This window comes from Bombina bombina, chromosome 1 (assembly GCF_027579735.1).
Source record: "Bombina bombina isolate aBomBom1 chromosome 1, aBomBom1.pri, whole genome shotgun sequence".
Classification (NCBI taxonomy): Eukaryota; Metazoa; Chordata; class Amphibia; order Anura; family Bombinatoridae; genus Bombina; species Bombina bombina.
Window position 1 is genome coordinate 887919554 of NC_069499.1, and position 22377 is coordinate 887941930.

Consider the following 22377-nt stretch of genomic DNA (forward strand, 5'->3'; position numbering starts at 1 on the left):
TATATATATATATATATATATGTGTGTGTGTGTGTGTATATATATATATATATATATATATATATATATGTGTGTGTGTGTGTATATATATATATATATATATATATATATACATGTGTATATATATATATATATATATATATATATATATATATATATATATGTCTGTGTGTGTTCATTTATAGTTAATTTTATTTTTATATATGAATATATCATTAACAGGACTAGTGGAGATTCCCAGCAGTGTGTGTATGTATATCTATCTGTCTGTTTATTTATACACACACACAGATGAGAATCTCCTTTAGTCATTTGGATGTTATAATAAAATATAATATTTACACAAGCATATATAAACATTGAGCTTTCTTGCCCTATATCAGGTGGGTCCTAAAGTCAATTGTTCAGAATTCTCATGTACTTTACATTACAGTGAAATTAAACACATCCCTTTGCTAAGAACTGGCCCATATCCTTTAATCATTAACCTTCTAATTGGTTTTCTTCCGTTTATTTTTCATTAAAATCTCCCAGCTCCTCATTCAATCGTCCTGCTGCAAATTACAGATTGGACATCACCTCCCAACAGGGGGGACAATTTAGCCCCATCCAGGTGCCACCTTAAAGGCATTTTGTCCACATGGCACCAGGAGCAGAGATATGGGCTCATTTTTGTTTTTTGATTTTCCATGCCATGAATTTGGCAATAAAAGAAATTCTGCAGAACATTAAGCAGAACTATTGGGACTTAACTGTTGTATTATGGACGCAGAAGGGAAGCAAATTGATAACGTTAAGGAAGTTCCATGGAGAGTTTGATCCCATGTATATGAGGAGAGTTATTTGTTCATAGTTAGAGCAGGAGCTAAAGATTCTATCTGATTAAAGTTATATAGATAATACACTTATTTCCACCATAGCATAAATAATGTAAATATTCAGATTGGACACCAAGCACTTTGCAGCAATAGTCAAAAGCCTGAGCAACTTGTATCTCATAAACAATGAATACTGGGGATAAGTATATAGTTCTACAGTTAAAGGGATATTCCAGTCAAAACTTAAATGCATATAGATGAATTACATATTTGAATAGAAACATATTTACAATATACATGTATTAGAAACATAGATATTTACGGCAGATAAGAGCCATAGGCTCAGCAAGTCTGCCCGATATGACCTAACAGTAAAAACTTATCTAGTTGGTAGGATAGCCTTATGCTTGTCCCAGGCATTTTTAAAGTCTCCCACAGTGTTTGTCATTACTACCTCTTGAGGAGGTTTATTCCATAAATCAATCACTCTTTCTGTAAAGAAGCTTCCTCAAATTACTCCTGAATCTACTACCCTTTAGCTTGAGATCATGACCCCTTGTTCTTTAATATTCCATTTTATGTAAAATACCCACAGTCTCAGTTTTACCAAGCCCTTTAACGTACTTGAAAGTTGCTATCATATCACCTCTTTCCCTTCTCTCCTCTAAGCTATACATATTTAGGTTATTGAGCCTATCCTGGTAAATTTTATTTTTTAGACCATGTACCATTTTGGTAGCCCACCTTTGCACAGATTCAAGTTTGTTAATATCCTTCTGAAGATATGACCTCCAAAACTGCACACAATACTCAAGATGAGGCCTAACTAATGATCTATAAAGTGGCATAAGAACCTTACTATTTCTGATGCAAATACCTCTACCAATACATCCAAGCATTCTGCTGGCCCTATTCGCTGCATTACAACATTGTTTACTAAGGCCTAGATTTAGAGTTGGGCGGTAGCCGTCAAAACCAGCGTTAGAGGCTCCTAACGCTGGTTTTTACCGCCCTCTGGTATTTGGAGTCAGTCAGGAAAGGGTCTAACGCTCACTTTGCAGCCGCGACTTTTCCATACCGCAGATCGCCCTACGCCATTTGCGTAGCCTATCTTTTCAATGGGATCTTTCTAACGCCGGTATTTAGAGTCGTGGCTGAAGTGAGCGTTAGAAATCTAACAACAAAACTCCAGCCGCAGAAAAAAGTCAGTAGTTAAGAGCTTTCTGGGCTAACGCCGATTTATAAAGCTCTTAACTACTGTGCTCTAAAGTACACTAACACCCATAAACTACCTATGTACCCCTAAACCGAGGTCCCCCCACATCGCCGCCACTCTATTAAAATTTTTTAACCCCTAATCTGCCGCTCCGTACACCGCGGCCACCTACGTTATACCTATGTACCCCTAATCTGCTGCCCCTAACACCGCCGACCCCTATATTATATTTATTAACCCCTAATCTGCCGCCCCCAATGTCGCCTCCACCTACCTATAATAATTAACGCCTAATCTGCCGACCGGAGCTCACCGCTACTATAATAAATGTATTAACCCCTAATCCGCCTCACTCCCGCCTCAATAACCCTATAATAAATAGTATTAACCCCTAATCTGCCCTCCCTAACATTGCCAACACCTAACTTCAAGTATTAACCCCTAATCTGCCGACCGGAGCTCACCGCTACTATAATACATTTATTAACCCCTAAAGCTAAGTCTAACCTTAACCCTAACACCCCCCTAAGTTAAATATAATTTAAATCTAACGAAAAAAATTAACTCTTATTAAATAAATTATTCCTATTTAAAGCTAAATACTTACCTGTAAAATAAACCCTAATATAGCTACAATATAAATTATAATTATATTGTAGCTATTTTAGGATTAATATTTATTTTACAGGCAACTTTGTATTTATTTTAACCAGGTACAATAGCTATTAAATAGTTCATAACTATTTAATAGTTACCTAGTTAAAATAATTACAAATTACTTGTAAAATAAATCCTAACCTAAGTTACAATTAAACCTAACACTACACTATCAATAAATTAATTAAATACAATACCTACAAATAAATACAATTAAATAAACTAACTAAAGTACAAAAAATAAAAAAGAACTAAGTTACAAAAAATAAAGAAATATTTACAAACATTAGAAAAATATTACAACAATTTTAAACTAATTACACCTACTCTAAGCCCCCTAATAAAATAACAAAGCCCCCAAAATAAAAAAATGCCCTAACCTATTCTAAAATTAAAATAGAAAAGCTCTTTTACCTTACCAGCCCTGAAAAGGGCCATTTGTGGGGCATGCCCCAAAGAATTCAGCTCTTTTGCCTGTAAAAAAAACATACAATACCCCCCCAACATTACAACCCACCACCCACATACCCCTAATCTAACCCAAACCCCCCTTAAATAAACCTAACACTAAGCCCCTGAAGATCTCCCTACCTTGTCTTCACCTCGCCGGGTTCACCGATCCGTCCAGAAGAGCCTCCGAAATCTTCATCCAAGCCCAAGCAGGGGCTGAAGAGTGACGTCCATCCTCCGGCTGAACTCTGGATCCAAGCGGCAAATGAAGAAGTCCATCTTCGGGAAGAAATCTTCATCTTATCCGGGCAGAACAGGACATCCGGACCGGCAAACATCTTCATCCAAGCCGCATCTTCTATGTTGTTCCATCGGATGACGAGCGGCTGATCTTGAAGACCTCCGGCGCGGATCCATCCTCTTCGTTCGACGTCCAACTGAAGAATGACGGTTCCTTTAAGGGACGTCATCCAAGATGGCGTCCCTCGAATTCCGATTGGCTGATAGGATTCTATCAGCCAATCGGAATTAAGGTAGGAAAATTCTGATTGGCTGATGGAATCAGCCAATCAGATTCAAGTTCAATCCGATTGGCTGATTGGATCAGCCAATCAGATTGAGCTCGCATTCTATTGGCTGTTCCGATCAGCCAATAGAATGCGAGCTCAATCTGATTGGCTGATCCAATCGGATTGAACTTGAATCTGATTGGCTGATTCCATCAGCCAATCAGAATTTTCCTACCTTAATTCCGATTGGCTGATAGAATCCTATCAGCCAATCGGAATTCGAGGGACGCCATCTTGGATGACGTCCCTTAAAGGAACCGTCATTCTTCAGTTGGACGTCGAACGAAGAGGATGGATCCGCGCCGGAGGTCTTCAAGATCAGCCGCTCATCATCCGATGGAACAACATAGAAGATGCGGCTTGGATGAAGATGTTTGCCGGTCCGGATGTCCTCTTCTGCCCGGATAGGATGAAGATTTCTTCCCGAAGATGGACTTCTTCATTTGCCGCTTGGATCCAGACTTCAGCCGGAGGATGGACGTCACTCTTCAGCCCCTGCTTGGGCTTGGATGAAGATTTCGGAGGCTCTTCTGGACAGATCGGGACCCAGTGTGGTGAAGACAAGGTAGGGAGATCTTCAGGGGCTTAGTGTTAGGTTTATTTAAGGGGGGTTTGGGTTAGATTAGGGGTATGTGGGTGGTGGGTTGTAATGTTGGGGGGGTATTGTATGGTTTTTTTTACAGGCAAAAGAGCTGAATTCTTTGGGGCATGCCCCGCAAAGGGACCTTTTCAGGGCTGGTAAGGTAAAAGAGCTTTTCTATTTTAATTTTAGAATAGGGTAGGGCATTTTTTTATTTTGGGGGGCTTTGTTATTTTATTAGGGGGCTTAGAGTAGGTGTAATTAGTTTAAAATTGTTGTAATATTTTTCTAATGTTTGTAAATATTTTTTTATTTTTGTAACTTAGTTCTTTTTTATTTTTTGTACTTTAGTTAGTTTATTTCATTGTATTTATTTGTAGGTATTGTATTTAATTAATTTATTGATAGTGTAGTGTTAGGTTTAATTGTAGATAATTGTAGGTATTTTATTTAATTAATTTATTGATAGTGTAGTGTTAGGTTTAATTGTAACTTAGGTTAGGATTTATTTTACAGGTAATTTTGTAATTATTTTAACTAGGTAACTATTAAATAGTTATTAACTATTTAATAGCTATTGTACCTGGTTAAAATAATTACAAAGTTACCTGTAAAATAAATATTAATCCTAAAATAGCTACAATATAATTATAATTTATATTGTAGCTATATTAGGATTTATTTTACAGGTAAGTATTTAGCTTTAAATAGGAATAATTTATTTAATAAGAGTTAATTTATTTCATTAGATTAAAATTATATTTAATTTAGGGGGGTGTTAGTGTTAGGGTTAGACTTAGCTTTAGGGGTTAATACATTTATTATAGTAGCGGTGAGATCCGGTCGGCAGATTAGGGGTTAATTATTGTAGGTAGGTGGAGGCAACGTTGGGGGCGGCAGATTAGGGGTTAATAAATATAATATAGGGGTCGGCGGTGTTAGGGGCAGCAGATTAGGGGTACATAGAGACAGGGCCGCCATCAGGGGGTGACAGGGGTGACTCCTGTCAGGGGCCCAATGGGCCAGGGGGGCCCCATGAGGCAAGAACTAAAAAACAAAAAAAATTTTATTTTTTTTTATTTTTTTTTACATTTTGGCAGCCACCAGTTGGTACTACAGCAGAGTGCTAATTGAGCATGGGAAATGTTATTACAAGGAGTAAAGTATTAGCATTTGAGAGGATTTCTGAGTCTGCACTAAACCACTATGCACAAGGTGAGACAGACTTGGCACTTTGTTTGTACAGTGTGTGCTTGAGTCAGACAGCACTTTCATTTGCAGAGGAGGTAGGACTTACTTAGCAAGTGTTTTTTATTTCTTTGTGCAATTCCGGATTTCAGTGTGGTAGTAGTTGTATGGTGGGGCAGGGTCCAAAAAAACATTTTTTTAGCAGCAGTGTATTTATGATTATTTGACAATGCTGTAGAAATTCTATGTTTAAAACCATGCAGAAATGTTTCCTCCTCAATATGCATTTATATATATATATATATATATATATATATATATATATTACATTCCAGTTTACTGCCCCTTTATGCAAGGACTTTCCAGATGCAAGGAGGCATTTTATCTAAGATTTTTACAACTGCATAAAATGTTATACTCTCAGACAAAGATTGCTCAGTGTTTGAAATGAGACAGGTTAACTTAAAGCTGTTCAGTTTACACTACAGCTGACTTAATTTTGAAATACATACCAACAAGCCTAAATCCTGCATTTAACCAGATCTAATGGTATGAGTACCACAGCTTATGGTTTCACCAAGACTATATAGAGTACAGCATTTTAAAAATCCATAAGTACAGCTGACAGATGTGAACATTTATACACTATATTTGAAGTGGTGCTCTTGGTTGGGGAAAATGGGGGAAAAACAAACGTATGTCAACCTTTTAAAAGTACTTTTCTTCATCTAGCCATCTACCCAGATCATTAATGTACAATTTTGAATTCAAAGAATTATTTTTGTTTACACATTTACAAATATGATTCTTTAAAAAGTGATCTTTTAATTTCTGCAATTGTCTGTTCCTTTTTTGGAAATTTTGACCTTACTACTGATTATTCACATCTTTCTACAGACTTTGAGACTAATGAGACCTTTACGGAAGTCACTAATCCACCATTTAACCTTTAAATTATTGTTTAGGCAGTTCAGGGCCCTTCCTTTCAGCCACTGCATGCTGTTGTCATCATTTAGTTGGCATTTTCCTTTACAAAAAGATAATCAGAACTCCATATTTTGTTTTCTAAATCTCCTTTTTTTACAAAACTGTAGTCTACCTCATTACTTGTCAGGTCAATGTAATCAAGTGCTGAGTGTCTGTTTGGGTATCTGTGTCTGAGTGTGTTTGTGTGTTTCTTTGAGTGTCTGCTAGAGTGTCTATATGTGAATCCTTTATGTGTGAGTGTGTGTGTGTTTCAGTGTATGAGTGTGTATGTGTGTTTGTATGTTACTACCTTTACAACATTTCCAAGTTTAAATAGACACTTAAGAATAAAGTGCATATACATTTTAGTCACTTGGTCAAAAATTGAACATGTCAAGGGGGGGGGGCTGATCAATGGTTAAGTCAGGGGCCCCAAAATTTCTAGTGGCGGCCCTGCATAGAGATAACGTAGGTCACGGCGGTATACGGAGCGGCAGATTAGGGGTTAATAATAAAATGCAGGGGTCAGCGATAGCGGGGGCGGCAGATTAGGGGTTAATAAGTGTAAGGATAGGGGTGTTTAGACCCAGGGTACATGTTAGAGTGTTAGGTGCAGACTTAGAAACTGTTTCCCCATAGGAAACAATGTAGCTGCGTTAGGAGCTGAACGCTGCTTTTTTGCAGGTGTTAGGTTTTTTTTCAGCTCAAACAGCCCCATTGTTTCCAATGGGGGAATCGTGCATGAGCACGTTTTTGAAGCTGGCCGCGTCCGTAAGCACCGCTGGTATTGAGAGTTGCAGTGGCGGTAAATATGCTCTACGCTCCCTTTTTTGGAGCCTAACGCAGCCATTCTGTAAACATAAAATACCAGCGGTATTTAAAAGGTGCAGGGGAAAAAAAGCACACGTAGCTAATGCACCCCTTTGGCCGCAGAACTCTAAATCTAGCCGTAAGTTTTAAATCATCTTAAATAATAATTCCCAAGTCCTGTTCCTCATTTGTAACAGTCAGTAAAGTGTAATTGAGTCTGTAATTAAAGGGACACTGTACCCAATTTTTTTCTTTTGTAATTCAGAAAGAACATGCAATTTTTTTTTTTTTAAATGTTTATTTATAACCAAGAAAGTGTACAATCAAATGAATTCAACCTTTATATGCCACGCAGGGCCAGGTAAAACATAAAATGTTCAAAGCAAGGCAATTTTAAATAAAAAATTTCACATTTCACATATCAAATTACTGATCCCCTTATATGAAATATTTGTACACCTAGTTGGGATTTTTTTTTTTTAATTTTAAATAGGTAGAGAAGCAATTACACACTCATTAATACATTCACTCATTAATACATGCAATTTTAAGCAACTTTCTAATTTACTCAATTTTTCTTCGTTCTCTTGCTATCATTATTTGAAAAAGAAGGCATCTAAGCTTTTTTTTGGTTTTAGTACTCTGGACAGCACTTTTTTATTGGTGGATGGATTTATCCACCAATCAGCAAGGACAACCCAGGTTGTTCACCAAAAATGGGCCGGCATCTAAACTTACATTATTGCATTTCAAATAAAGATTCCAAGAGAATGAAGAACATTTAATAATAGGAGTAAATTAGAAAGTTGCTTAAAATTTCATGCTCAATCTGAATCACGAAAGAAAAATTTTGGGTACAGTGTCCCTTTAACATTTGGATTTTTCTTCCCTAAATGCATTATTTTACACTTTGCTGTGTTAAACATTAGATCCCAGTGATTTGTCCAATCCTCCAATTGTTGTATATTACTTCTCATTTTGTCTACCCCCTCGGAACATCCACTTTGTTACAAATTTTTGTATCATCTGCAAAGAGATATACTTTCCCCTGTAGCCCTTTGCTGATATCACAGATTAATATGTTAAACAAAACAGGCCCCAGAACTGACCCCTGAAGAACACCACTAGTAACAGCCCCCTCTGCTGAATGAACTCCATTTACTAAGACACTTTGTTTTCTGTCCCTAAGCCAGCATTCCACCCAGTTCACAATTTTTGAGTCTAGACCAAGGAGATAAAGTTTGAGAATTAGTTCGTTGTGTAGGACGGTGTCAAATGCTTTGCTGAAATCTAGATATGCTACATCAACTGCTCCACCCTTGTCTAATACTTTTGTTACATAATCAAAGAAGTCAACTAGATTAGTCTTTCATGATCTCCCTGAAGTAAAACCATGCTGATTTTGGTCCTCTAAAATGTCTGTCTTCATGTAAGTCCTAATTCTTTCTTTTAAGAGGCCTTCCATTTATTACCCTACTATTGAAGTTAAACTAACTGGCCTGTAGTTACCAGATTTTCCATACTGCCCTTTTTATGAAGAGGTATTACATTTGCTATTCTCCAATCATCTGGAACAACTCCTGTTAATAGTGACTGATTAAACAGATCAGTTAATGGGACAGTTAGCACTGATCAAAGTGCTTTTAAAACCCTTGGATGAATATTATCAGGACTGTTATTATTATTATTATTTTGAGGTTGGCTGTGAGACCAGTAGTGACAAGGAGGAGTTCGCTTCAGTGATCTCTGGAAGCGGTGGTGAAACTTCTGTGCCATCTAATAAAGAGGCTCAAACAACCAATTCTGATTTGGAAAAGAAGAATGCAGAGACGATATCCTTAACATCTAGTGCTCCAGAATACTCAGGCACCACTCAACAATCGACGCCCAAGATACTTACTGGCTTTCTGACAGGTCAATACACAATCAAACATGAAGGGTTGTAGGGGGAGAACAATGTCCGGTTGCCCATGGGGAGCGACGTGGAATCAGATGCTGAGGACTCGACATGCGGATCTGACAGCAACAAAAAGGCATTGCGACTGCTTACAACCCCTACTCAGAAGTTGGCACTTAACTGCTCACACGGAACTTGTGGAAAATATGAGTCAACATGGAGGGGACTGTGGCAGAGATCCAGAATGCTGGTATGCATAGTTTATACTGGACAGTTGACGGTTTTGATCCAGGAGGCCAGTTCTACTATTCGCCTATCTGATATTCATATTGCAAAAAGAGACTCTGACATAGGTAAACTGTCTAAAGCTCTGCTCCGTTTCATTACTGCCCACACTTAGTGTTCACATTGCGCCCTGCTTATTAAGGCAACAAAATCAGTTGTGAAAATGTTAATTACTTTTAAGACTTATATGTTACCTGCCTAGTTTTAGTTTGTAATCTTTAGTTAATCTAAGCTGTAACATTTCTCTATAAGTGGGTATATAATGAGTCACATGCTTATTTAGGTAATTCAGAAATGCTATTTATGCAGTTAAGTATATATTCATATACCAGTTGTTTACTACACTCCTATAAGGGAGTTGTCATACTCATGTGAGGTAAATAGCATCTATCCAACACATTACACTAATATTTTAGAATTTCATTGGTTTAGTGCCTAACTACATTTTATTCTCTAGGCTTTTACTGCTGTGTAGAGTAATTTCCCGGTTCTCTCTGTGTAGCTAAAGTATATACTCCTAAAGTTTTGTCACCACGCCGCCTCACTGTCAATGGCCGAGACAGTGGGGTGTGCTGAACTATATGATATGTAGATCTTGGAGATGCACCAAATACCAAAAGAATTAGAGTAGTAGACCCTCTAACAAATATGTATTCTATTAGGTCCTCAAACAAATAAGTATATTAGAAGCCCAACAATACAGAGGAGGCCCAAAGTTAAATAACCTATGCGCCACAGATCATTAACACTGGTTAATGTTTCCTTTGTCTCAGAATTACGTCAGTGAGATGGTCAAACATATCCTTCTACTGTGCAAACACCCATTTTCATTCTTGGGATTAATTGACCCTACCTATAGATACATTCCATATTTTTATTAGTACATTCAGAGAGTCCCACCTATTTAATAATTCACCCATTCTCACATCACATTATTCATACTATATATTAATTAAACGGCTTAATTTAACCCATAGAATTATAATTTAATACAACAGGAACTAAATACACCAACTGAATGGTGGTCCCTATTTTCATTATTATGGCACAAAACCATGCTCTATGTATCTCCCTAAATACTATGCATAAGGGTCCAAAAATACATCTGAACTACATGCCCTACTATTTCCATTCCACTCCATGTTGCCCTATATGATGCCTCTTATCTCGAGCTGAAAGTTCATGTTACTATATTTTGTTGTCATATTCTCATAATAGATGTCGATTTTTGCCATATATTCTTATTGTTGTTTTGTTTCAATAACGGTTGGAACGTCCAAAAGTGAACATATATTAATATAAAGTGAACTTATATTAACATAATCCTCCTATTATATAACCTGTTACCCTCATGGGAGGTCCAAAAGTGGCCTTATCTGTATGAAGGAGATGTAAAATGAGGGTTTGAGATTGATACTTTTTATATTTTCATGAAGGTACTATTTAGACAGTCGAATACTTATGTATGTTGCATTGTCGTGCATATTTACTGATATTACTATCATGTACTGTATGTCATCTCACTGTCATTGACATTACAGTCTGTATGATTTCTTATTGTTTGTACCTGTATGTATTTGCTACTTTTTCCTTCAATAAAAATTATTTTTTTAAAAACATACTTCTATTAAAAAATGAAATGCATCCATGTGGATTCCAATTTTGGCTGGAATATCCCTTTAAAGGGACACTGTACTATAAAAATATGTTTCCCCTTAATGTGTTCCAAATGAATTGTTATACTTACTGTAGATTGTTGGTAAAGTCTCCCCTTTTTAAAATCAGATCCGGAATGTTAGTGATATTTTAGATGGCGTTTAATTCATCAGCTGTAATAAAGTTGTGCTATAACTGTCAGCTGCAGTTCTTGTGAACTGCTGGTGCAATGCCGCCCCCTGAAGATTCTCGGCTAATCATACGCTAGCAGGGGGTGTCAATCAACCCGATTGTATTCGATCGGGTTGATTTCTGGCAATGTCTGTCCGCCACTCAGAGCAGGTGGACAGGTTATGGAGCAGTGGTCTTTAGACCGCTGATTCATAACTTGTGTTTTTGGCGAGCCTGAAGGCTCGCCAGAAACACTGGGCATCATATGCCCCTAATAGTTAGGTATTGAAATGCTAATTAAGGCTGGGGAATTCAATGAGCAACATCAGCTATTTCAGATACAATAATATCTATCTCTTAAATGACATTGCTATATCCTGTTTACATAGCTTTTCTACAGATAATACATATTCATATTTTCAGTATAGGTGGCGGTTTCAACAGCCAAAAGCAGCTATTTCAAAGAGCTCTTTAAAAACAATTTGATACACTCCAGCATGTAAAATGGATCGTTGGGAACACATCCCTTTATAGTTTATAGATTTATTTGGCTACTAAACAGGGACAGATATAGACCTTAACATTTGTTGGTGAACAAGACTGACATAAAGCGGAATATAAATGAGATAAGTAGAAATGGTCAAACTATTCTATTACTCATATCAGCCATCCTTCTTTAAAGGGATACTGAACAATAAATAGATTTCATGCACCTCCCTCTAATCATGTGTGCCACCATTTTGGAACACCGCCAGAAGTAAACTTTTAACACGTGCGGATTATCACACATATTACAAGTTGAAAGTATAATGTTTGCGCTCAAATGAAAGCCGACGTGCACTAACTTTAAGACTTTGGATACCGCGACCGCGATAACCTCTTCTCCCCATACACTAAAACATAATACTTATCACTTGCACCCTAACGCGATTGGCATTAAACCTACAATACTAACCCAAAGGTAGCTGTCATGAGATGCAGGACACATGCAGGACACAGCAAGGATGGTACAACTCTATTTTATTGTAGAGCATGGAAACATACATCTGGTAGCATTGATCTCATTAACTAACTGCGACACAGACAAACGGACCTAAGCCCCGCCCCCAATCTGGTGACATCACTTCCTGCTCTCATCACATCTTCCCCCTTTTCAAAGGACAAAGCATACATTTTTTTTTCATTTGAATCTAACAAATAACAAGGTATACAACAACAATTTTGTATAGAACATAACAAATAACAAGTTACAGAAAATATAAACAACATGAATTACATCCTGACTTGAACATCGGGGTAGACTACCCTAGTCCACAGTGACCATGGTATTATTCTGCCCATACTTCCGGTCACTGTTCTAACTAAAGTTAATCCCGATATCGGGCCGGAAGTTTCACCACTCTTTCGCTTGATGTAACTCTACATGAACTGTCCTCTGATACAGAAGAAGGTGATTGAGAGTCTGCTGGAGGCAAAGACATATCCCCGCTGTGATCTTGCTGAGGGGAAGGCACCCCTTTTAAAACAGGGGATCCCACTGGCGGTGGTACTGAGGCATCCAGTTCCAAACTCTCAGGTACAGGCTGAAGATGTTTTCGGTTACGGCGTGTAACTGTCGCTCCATCAGTAAGGACTACATAAGACCTTGGTTCTGGAGAGCGTCCAATTACCGTAGCAGGCATCTTCCATTTCTTCTCTTCATCCAGTTTAATTCTGACACTTTGCTCCGCATTCAGCTCCTGCAAGGGCCTCACAGAATGTCTCCTGTCATAGAAGAATCGATAGCCCCTTTTTGCCTCTTCATCCCTCCTAAGGACTTTGTCCCGAAGAATAGAGCTAGTAGGCTGGAAGACACCCACAGAGGGTAAGGTGGTGCAAATCTGGCGTCCTAGCATCAGCTGTGCCGGGCTAAACCCCGTGGCTTGAATGGGAGTCGCCCTATAGGACAAGAGGGCCAGGTACGGCTCAGATTGCTTTAAAATGAATTTTGTTGTTTGAACTGCCCTTTCAGCCATTCCGTTGGCCTGCGGGTAATGTGGACTTGACGTGGAATGTATAAAATCATATTCCCTGCTGAAACAACTGAACTCTGTGGAAGCGAACTGCATTCCGTTATCACTCACCAGCTCCATTGGTATGCCCCACCGGGCAAACAAGCTCTTGAGACAGTGATAACGGCTTGACTTGTAATTTCATTCAAAGGTGCAATTTCCAAATACCTGGAATAGTAGTCGATCACGACTAAGAACTTTTTCCCGTGCAGTTTGCACAAATCAGCAGCTATTTTCTGCCACAGGCCTGCAGGCAGAGGAGTAGAAATCAAGGGCTCCCTTCTCTGAGTAGGCCGGCGTTCCCGGCAAAAGCCACATTTAGACACATGGCTTGCAATGTTGGAACTGATTCCAGGCCACCATACAGCCGTAGCTGCCCTTTCTCTGCACTTTTTAATGCCTAAGTGGCCATCGTGAACCCTGTTTAACATCTCCTGCCGCATGCTAACAGAAATAACAATGCGGTCCTGGAACAGCACCAACCCATCCAGCTCCGTAAGCTGCGACCTTTCTGACTGGTAAGAACTTAAAGACATCCAGGCTGCCCGACTCTCGGGCCAACCTTCTTTTATGTACTTTATAACTTCTTGAAGGTCTGTATCTAAATATGTCTCGCTCTCTTCACTGCCTCATTCAGCCTTTTCAAGTCTACGCAGATGCGTACCTTCCCGTTCTTCTTTGCAACGGGCACAATGGGGGCACACCAGTCAGTTGCTTCAACAACCTCTTCAATAACCCCTATATTCTTCATATGCAGAAGCTCCTTCTCCACTTGAGGCATGAGCGAGAACGGAATTCTACGGGAAGTGGTAATGCTGTATGGGACAGCGTCACCTTTAAGTGATATACGGATTGGGTTGCAATTCAGTAGGCCCAATTCACCAAACATATCTTCTGTGATCTCATTCACTCTGGCTACTAGGCCCAAACCACAGGCTGCTTTTCTGCTCAATAAGTTGTTAACACACTGACCTCTAATCACATGCACCCACATGGTGAATTTCCTTTGCTTGTACTCGCAGCTGGCAAGAAATTTCCCTGCACAATCAATACGGCCACCAGGACTATGGACTTTTGTTGTAACTTTTGCCAGCTGGGGCTGTCGAGGCAGTTTTATGAACGCTGCAAGAGACATTACAGTGATGTCTACTCCTGTGTCTATCTTAAAGGCAACTTTGGCTCCCATTACAGTAAGGGTAACCCTCCATCTTCTGAACCCGGCCGTTCAACAACAGACCCCACAAAGGACACTTCTTGACCCTCCTGGTCGCAATCCACCAGTATCTCCTTAATATATTCAGTCTTACACACCACTTCAAAAATGGCTCATCCTGTTACATTTTCTACATCTTTTGTCTTTAGCAGGGCATATGACACTCTGATCATGGGCACGGTTGCACCGTGTGCATCGGGCATGCTGCGCCCATCCACTTCTGGGCCTATCTGTTGCCCTAGGTCTACCGCTCACACTGTGCCTTTCACTGGCAGCTCTCCTGAACTGCTGCACTTCATCCACAATACTCTCAGACCTCAGCTCAGCACTTTGCTTTTTCACCAGTTCACTCTGGCGGGCCATCCTAATAGCCCCATCTAATGTTAAATCAGACTCTAACTGAAGTTTCAGTGAGACTTCAGCATCTGCAATTCCAATAACTATTCTGTCTCTGATTTGCTCTTCTTTAGCAACACCAAACTCACAGAATTCAGCTAGTTCATACAGGCTGCGCACAAATGACTCCACAGATTCTCCCACACGCTGAGCACGTTTGTGAAAACAAGCCCTCTCATGAATCACATTTCTTTTGGGCACAAAGTGGGCACTGAGTTTATTCATAACTATTTCAAAGTCAAATTCTTCCACTGGCTCCACATCTTTCCCCATACAGGGAGTGCAGAATTATTAGGCAAATGAGTATTTTGACCACATCATCCTCTTTATGCATGTTGTCTTACTCCAAGCTGTATAGGCTCGAAAGCCTACTAAAAATTAAGCATATTAGGTGATGTGCATCTCTGTAATGAGAAGGGGTGTGGTCTAATGACATCAACACCCTATATCAGGTGTGCATAATTATTAGACAACTTCCTTTCCTCTGGCAAAATGGGTCAAAAGAAGGACTTGACAGGCTCAGAAAAGTCAAAAATAGTGAGATATCTTGCAGAGGAATGCAGCACTCTTAAAATTGCAAAGCTTCTGAAGCGTGATCATCGAACAATCAAGCGTTTCATTCAAAATAGTCAACAGGGTCGCAAGAAGCGTGTGGAAAAACCAAGGCGCAAAATAACTGCCCATGAACTGAGAAAAGTCAAGCGTGCAGCTGCCAAGATGCCACTTGCCACCAGTTTGGCCATATTTCAGAGCTGCAACATCACTGGAGTGCCCAAAAGCACAAGGTGTGCAATACTCAGAGACATGGTCAAGGTAAGAAAGGCTGAAAGACGACCACCACTGAACAAGACACACAAGCTGAAACGTCAAGACTGGGCCAAGAAATATCTCAAGACTGATTTTTCTAAGGTTTTATGGACTGATGAAATGAGAGTGAGTATTGATGGGCCAGATTGATGGGCCCGTGGCTGGATTGGTAAAGGGCAGAGAGCTCCAGTCCGACTCAGACGCCAGCAAGGTGGAGGTGGAGTACTGGTTTGGGCTGGTATCATCAAAGATGAGCTTGTGGGGCCTTTTCGGGTTGAGGATGGAGTCAAGCTCAACTCCCAGTCCTACTGCCAGTTTCTGGAAGACACCTTCTTCAAGCAGTGGTACAGGAAGAAGTCTGCATCCTTAAAAAAAAAACATGATTTTCATGCAGGACAATGCTCCATCACACGCGTCCAAGTACTCCACAGCTGGCAAGAAAGGGTATAAAAGAAGAAAATCTAATGACATGGCCTCCTTGTTCACCTGATCTGAACCCCATTGAGAACCTGTGGTCCATCATCAAATGTGAGATTTACAAGGAGGGAAAACAGTACACCTCTCTGAACAGTGTCTGGGAGGCTGTGGTTGCTGCTGCACGCAATGTTGATGGTGAACAGATCAAAACACTGACAGAATCCATGGATGGCAGGCTTTTGAGTGTCCTTGCAAAGAAAGGTGGCTATATTGGTCACTGATTTGTTTTTGTTTTGTTTTTGAATGTCAGAAATGTATATTTGTGAATGTTGAGATGTTATATTGGTTTCACTGGTAAAAATAAATAATTGAAATGGGTATATATTTGTTTTTGTTAAGTTGCCTTATAATTATGCACAGTAATAGTCACCTGCACACACAGATATCCCCCTAAAATAGCTATAACTAAAAACAAACTAAAAACTACTTCCAAAACTATTCAGCTTTGATATTAATGAGTTTTTTGGGTTCATTGAGAACATGGTTGTTGTTCAATAATAAAATTAATCCTCAAAAATACAACTTGCCTAATAATTCTGCACTCCCTGTAGAGTATAAAAGAGAATTAACTTGTACTTCACCACTCTCCTTGTCCAGCTTGGAAGCAATCCTGAAGCGCTGAAACCGCTGACGCCATGTGGGCCAAGCTGCAGGCTGAAAGAAGTCAAAAGGCTCAGGTGGGGTAAACTTTGACATCGTCATCGATCAGGAACAGAAGCGCAGGCAAGAACTTCTGACACCATGTCATGAGATGCAGGACACATGCAGGACACAGCAAGGATGATACAACTCTATTTTATTGTAGAGCATGGAAACATACATCTGGTAGCATTGATCTCACTAACTGCGACACAGACAAATGGACCTAAGCCCCGCCCTCAATCTGGTGACGTCACTTCCTGCTCTCATCACAGTAGCTTTGAAAATTTGATAGACTTGTGCATTCGGATCCTTCGTACGGATCTGAATGCAGAAGTAAGCACTATTTAGCTCTTTTCGGAGACGGATTTATTTTGGTGCAAGATCCCCATGTAAAAATCTGTATTGCACAGATCTTAACGTGGTGATTTTGCACCAGAATCAATCCGGCTCTGAAAAGAGCTAAATAGTGCTTACTTATGTTTCAGTATTACTATTCAGCTAATATTTTACATTCCAATGTTCTTCACAAATGTTCTATTTATTTTGAAATATATATTTCTCTCTCTTTATATATATATATATATATATATATATATATATATATATATATATATATATATATATATACATATACAGTGTATATATATATATGTTGTATTTTTGCTGTATTAGGTATATACAGATATATATTTGGAAGTGGCGTGCTCTATCTGAATCATGAAAGTTTACGTTTGACTGTGTCATAAACATTCACTGATGTTTTCCAATCTTACGTAGCCACATAGGATAATGATAAACAAGGACGCTGTTTTTTTATTTTTTAATTCTTGTTCATTATTTCATGTGTATCACTGTTGACAGTAATATTGCTAAGTGCTGTACACCTTCCCTTTTCCTGAAAAGCTCCTTACAAAGTTGGGTTAATACATCACACAAGAAACACAAAATACGTGAGCGAGATCTCTGGTCTTGTCTTCCCAAATCTCCAATTTCCATATAACTACTTGTTTAACTTCATGAGGCCTGTTGCCTGGAGCAGTTTATGGCTCCAAACTCCCTTTTTCCCATTGTCAGATTCCCCCAGAGACCGGAAGCCATACCAGCTCGGAGGCATCTCTTCAAATCTGACAGATGCAATTAGCAAGTCAATCTGGGGGCTTTTGTCAGTAGTCAGACTGGTGAATGAGCAGTTTATCGTGAGCTGGTTAACACAGTGAGTGTGTGTTAATTGTGGTAATACAAACACCTCCAGGTGTAAAGGGCAGAGAGAAAGGTGTTATTAATCAGTGACAATGGAAACATATTTACAAAGCTGGTAATAATTATTAATATTGAGCGATGACGTGTGTGCCTTCATTGCAGGTTTTAAATAACTGTTTCACTGCCAGAAGCATATTATAAAGCACAAAATCAATATAAGGGTCTACTAGAGACACAAAAACACTCTTAAAGGGACAGTCAAGTCCAAAAAAACCTTCCATGATGTAAATAGGGAATGCAATTTTAAACAACTTTCCAATTTACTTTTATCACCAATTTTGCTTTGTTCTTAATTGAAAGCTAAACCTAGGAGGTTCATATGCTAATTTCTTAGACTTTGAGGATTGCCTCTAATCTGAATGCATTTTGACCACTACAGGGCGTTAGTTCATGTGTTTCATATTGATAACATTGAGCTCATGCATGTGAAGTTACCCTGGAGCCAGCACTGATTGGCTAAAATGCATGTCTGTCAAAAGAACTTAAATAAGGGGGCAGTCTGCAGAGGCTTAGATGCAAGGTAATCACAGAGGTAGAAAGTGTATTTCTATAACAGGGTTGGTTATGCAAAACTGGGAAATGGGTAATAAAGGGATTATCTTTCTTTTTAAACAACAAAAATGCTGGTGTTGACTGTCCCTTTAAGATGCAGGTAATGAAGTCAAGAGAAACTAATGCTACATGCTAGAAACAGAGGTCATGCTAATTGTCTTTCCATAGAGGTGTAGGTATGATTCCAGTCAGCAAAGCAAAGTGTTCCAAAAAATTATAACAAGATTTTAAACTTAGAACTTCAAAATGTTTTCAGCAGTGGGATATCTGCTTATCAGCCAGTGAACAATCAGTCCATAAGCAGCGATAGGCACGGACCAAGGCTGTGGTGGACATTTTCCAAAGTACAAACCTAAGTGAAGGACACCAATGTACATTTCAAATAAAAAATTTTTAAAAAAAACTCTCTTTACTGAGAGGTTAGTGGATGCATGGTGGAATAGTCATCCAGCAGAAGTGGTAGAGACAGTGAAGGAGTTTAAAAATGCATAGGCTAGGCATAAGGCTATGCTAGGTATAAGATAAGGCCAGGTAATAATAAAAGTATTCAGAAAATTGGGCAGACTAGATGGGCCGAATGGTTCCTATCTGCCAACACATTCTAAGCTTCTATAAGTCAGGAGAGTGGCACTTTGCTGTCAAATGGGCTGCTTGTTGGATGCTCCTGGTCTAGTTCCACAAGTACAAATTAGTCATCTAATCAAACAAGTTTAAAATAACATTTATATAAAGACTGCTTGTGGTATACTAGTATAACATTTTTCAAAATTCTAACCTTTTTTTTTAATTGTATTGAGAGTCTGCAACTCCTAACCAAACTCACCCACCTTGATGTTAATCGCATGATCATTATGGTTGGTTACCTACTTGGCTAGGTAAGGTTTATCAGAGTAGGTGGTCTTCTACACACAGACACCAGCACCACGCTGCCGCACAGATCAAGGAATAGGGATTAGTCACGGCTCATGGGTGGTTGACACAGGCTGCACTGAAGGCAGCTTGCTTCTTCCCTCTCTCTCACTCACTTTCCCACCATTCGGCCCATTTATCTGTCCTACTCCTCCCTCCCCACCGCATAACGGGTGGCAGACACTGCAAGGGCCAGTCACGGACACCTTGCCTATCCCTGTCCATAAGACTTTGTTAAACCTCCGTTTAGCTTTTTTTTTCTTGGAAAATATTTTTTATATCTGTATATTGTAAACAATTTGATATAGGAATCTCTTGTATTGTATTAATATGTTGTGTTAAGTCTGTTTTACGTAGCTGTTGTCAGGGAACCAAGAAACGAGACAGAAAGGAAAGTGCAGGTTACAAAATAAATAAAGTTTATTTAAAATAACAATAAACAGCAATAAGGATATCCAGGATGAAGTCAGTAGCAAGCCAGGGAACTGATGCCAAAGTGAGTAGGCAACTGAAGCCAGAGTCAGTATGGGGAACAGGAACAAGGATACAGGAGAGCACTTGGTAGATCTGGACTCACGCAAGGGCGAAGACAAAGTGGACTGGGTGATAGATAGTTATATAGTAAACTGGTGTGACATCATCACTGAGAGACAGAAAGTTGCCAGTGGTTGAGATGATGTTAACAAGTATGTTCATAAGAGGGCGTGTAGGAGGAATGCACAGTATCAGAAACACATCCAGAGTAATCAGAAACAGGCCTGAACTCCAAGTGAAACAAGGAAGGGTGAGTAACCCTGACAGTTGTATTTTCACCATGAATCAGGGTCACTGTGTGGCCCTATTTTTGTGCCTATTTTAATTTTGTGCCAATTATATAGAACTAGTACTAAAGCCCGTGTACACGGGCCATTTTTTGCAGTACAGCGGTTCCACCCCTTGCACTCTCCCCCCTCTCTTTTGCTCTCTCTTCCCCCCTCTCTTTTGCTTTCTCTCCCCCCTCTCCTTTGCTTTCTCTCTCCCCTCTTTTGCTCTCTCTCCCCCCTCTTTTGCTCTCTCTCTCCCCTCTTTGGCTCTCTCCCTCCTTTCTTTTGCTCTCTCTCCCCCCTCTTTTGTTCTCTCCCCCCTCTTTGGTTCTCTTCCGCCTCTTTGGCTCTCTCCCCCCCATCTTTGGCTCTCCTCCCCCCTCTTTGGCTCTCCCCCCCCCTCTTTGGCTCTCTCCCCCCCCCCCTCTTTGGCTCTCTCCCCTCTTTTGCTCTCTCTCCTCTTTGGCTCTCTCTCTCCTCTTTGGCTCTCTCCCCCCCCTTTGGCTCTCCCCCCCATTTGGCTCCCCCCCCTTTGGCTCTCTCCCCCACCTTTGGCTCTCCCCCCCCTTTGGCTCTCTCCCCCCCCTTTGGCTCTCTCCCCCCCCTCTTTGGCTCTCCCCCCCCTCTTTGGCTCCGCCCCCCCTCTTTGGCTCTGCCCCCCCCTTTGGCTCTCTCTCCCCCCTCTTTGGCTCTCCCCCCCTCTTTGGCTCCCCCCCCCCCCTCTTTGGCTCTGCCCCCCCCCTTTGGCTCTCTCTCCCCCCTCTTTGTCTCTCTCCCCTCTTTTGCTCTCCTCTTTGGCTCTCTTTCCTCTTTGGTTCTCTCTCTCTCCCCCCTCTTTGGCTCTCCCCCCCCCCTTTATCTCTCTCCCCCCCCCCCTTTGACTCTCTCCCCCCCTCTTTGGCTCTCTCCCCCCCCGCTCTTTGGCTCTCCCCCCCCTCTTTGGCTCTCTCTCCCCCCCCCTCTTTGGCTCTCTCTCCCCCCTCTTTGGCTCTCTCTCCCCCCCTCTTTGGCTCTCTCTCCTTTTTGGCTCTTTTTCCTCTTTGGCTCTCTCTCTCCCCCCTCTTTGGCTCTCCCCCCCTTCTCTTTGGCTCTCCCCCCCTTCTCTTTGGCTCTCCCCCCTTCTCTTTGGCTCCCCCCCCCTTCTCTTTGGCTCTCCCCCCCCTTCTCTTTGGCTCCCCCCTTCTCTTTGCCTCTCCCCCCCTTCTCTTTGGCTCTCCCCCCTTTCTCTTTGGCTCCCCCCCTTCTCTTTGGCTCTCCCCCCCTTCTCTTTGGCTCTCCCCCCCTTCTCTTTGGCTCTCCCCCCCCTTCTCTTTGGCTCTCCCCCCCTTCTCTTTGGCTCTCCCCCCCTTCTCTTTGGCTCTCCCCCCCCCCCTCTCTTTGGCTCTCCCCCCCTTCTCTTTGGCTCTCCCCCCCCTTCTCTTTGGCTCTCCCCCCCCTTCTCTTTGGCTCTCCCCCCCCCCTTCTCTTTGGCTCTCCCCCCCCCCCTTCTCTTTGGCTCTCCCCCCCCTTCTCTTTGGCTCTCCCCCCCCTTCTCTTTGGCTCTCCCCCCCTTCTCTTTGGCTCTCCCCCCTTCTCTTTGGCTCTCCCCCCCTTCTCTTTGGCTCCCCCCCTTCTCTTTGGCTCCCCCCTTCTCTTTGGCTCCCCCCCCTTTGGCTCTCTCCCCCCCTTTGGCTCTCTCCCCCCCTCTTTGGCCCTTCTCCCCCCCCCCCCCCCCCTCTCCTGCTCCCTCTCTGGCTCTGTCTTCACATCGCGGGACCCCGCCCGGCCACGCCCCATCGCGGCGACACCCGCCCGACCACGCCCCTCGCGACGCCCGGCCACGCCCCCATCGCAACGCTACCGTCGGCCACAAACAGCTGTGAGGTCTGGGGAGCGCGTGGCCGCTTCTCACGCAGCAGACCTCACAGCTGTTGAGTAGCTTACCTCGCGCTCCCCAGACCTCACAGCTGTTTGTGTACCTCGCGCTCCCTATCTCAAGGCCAAGTGTGTTTGTCTCTACTGCGC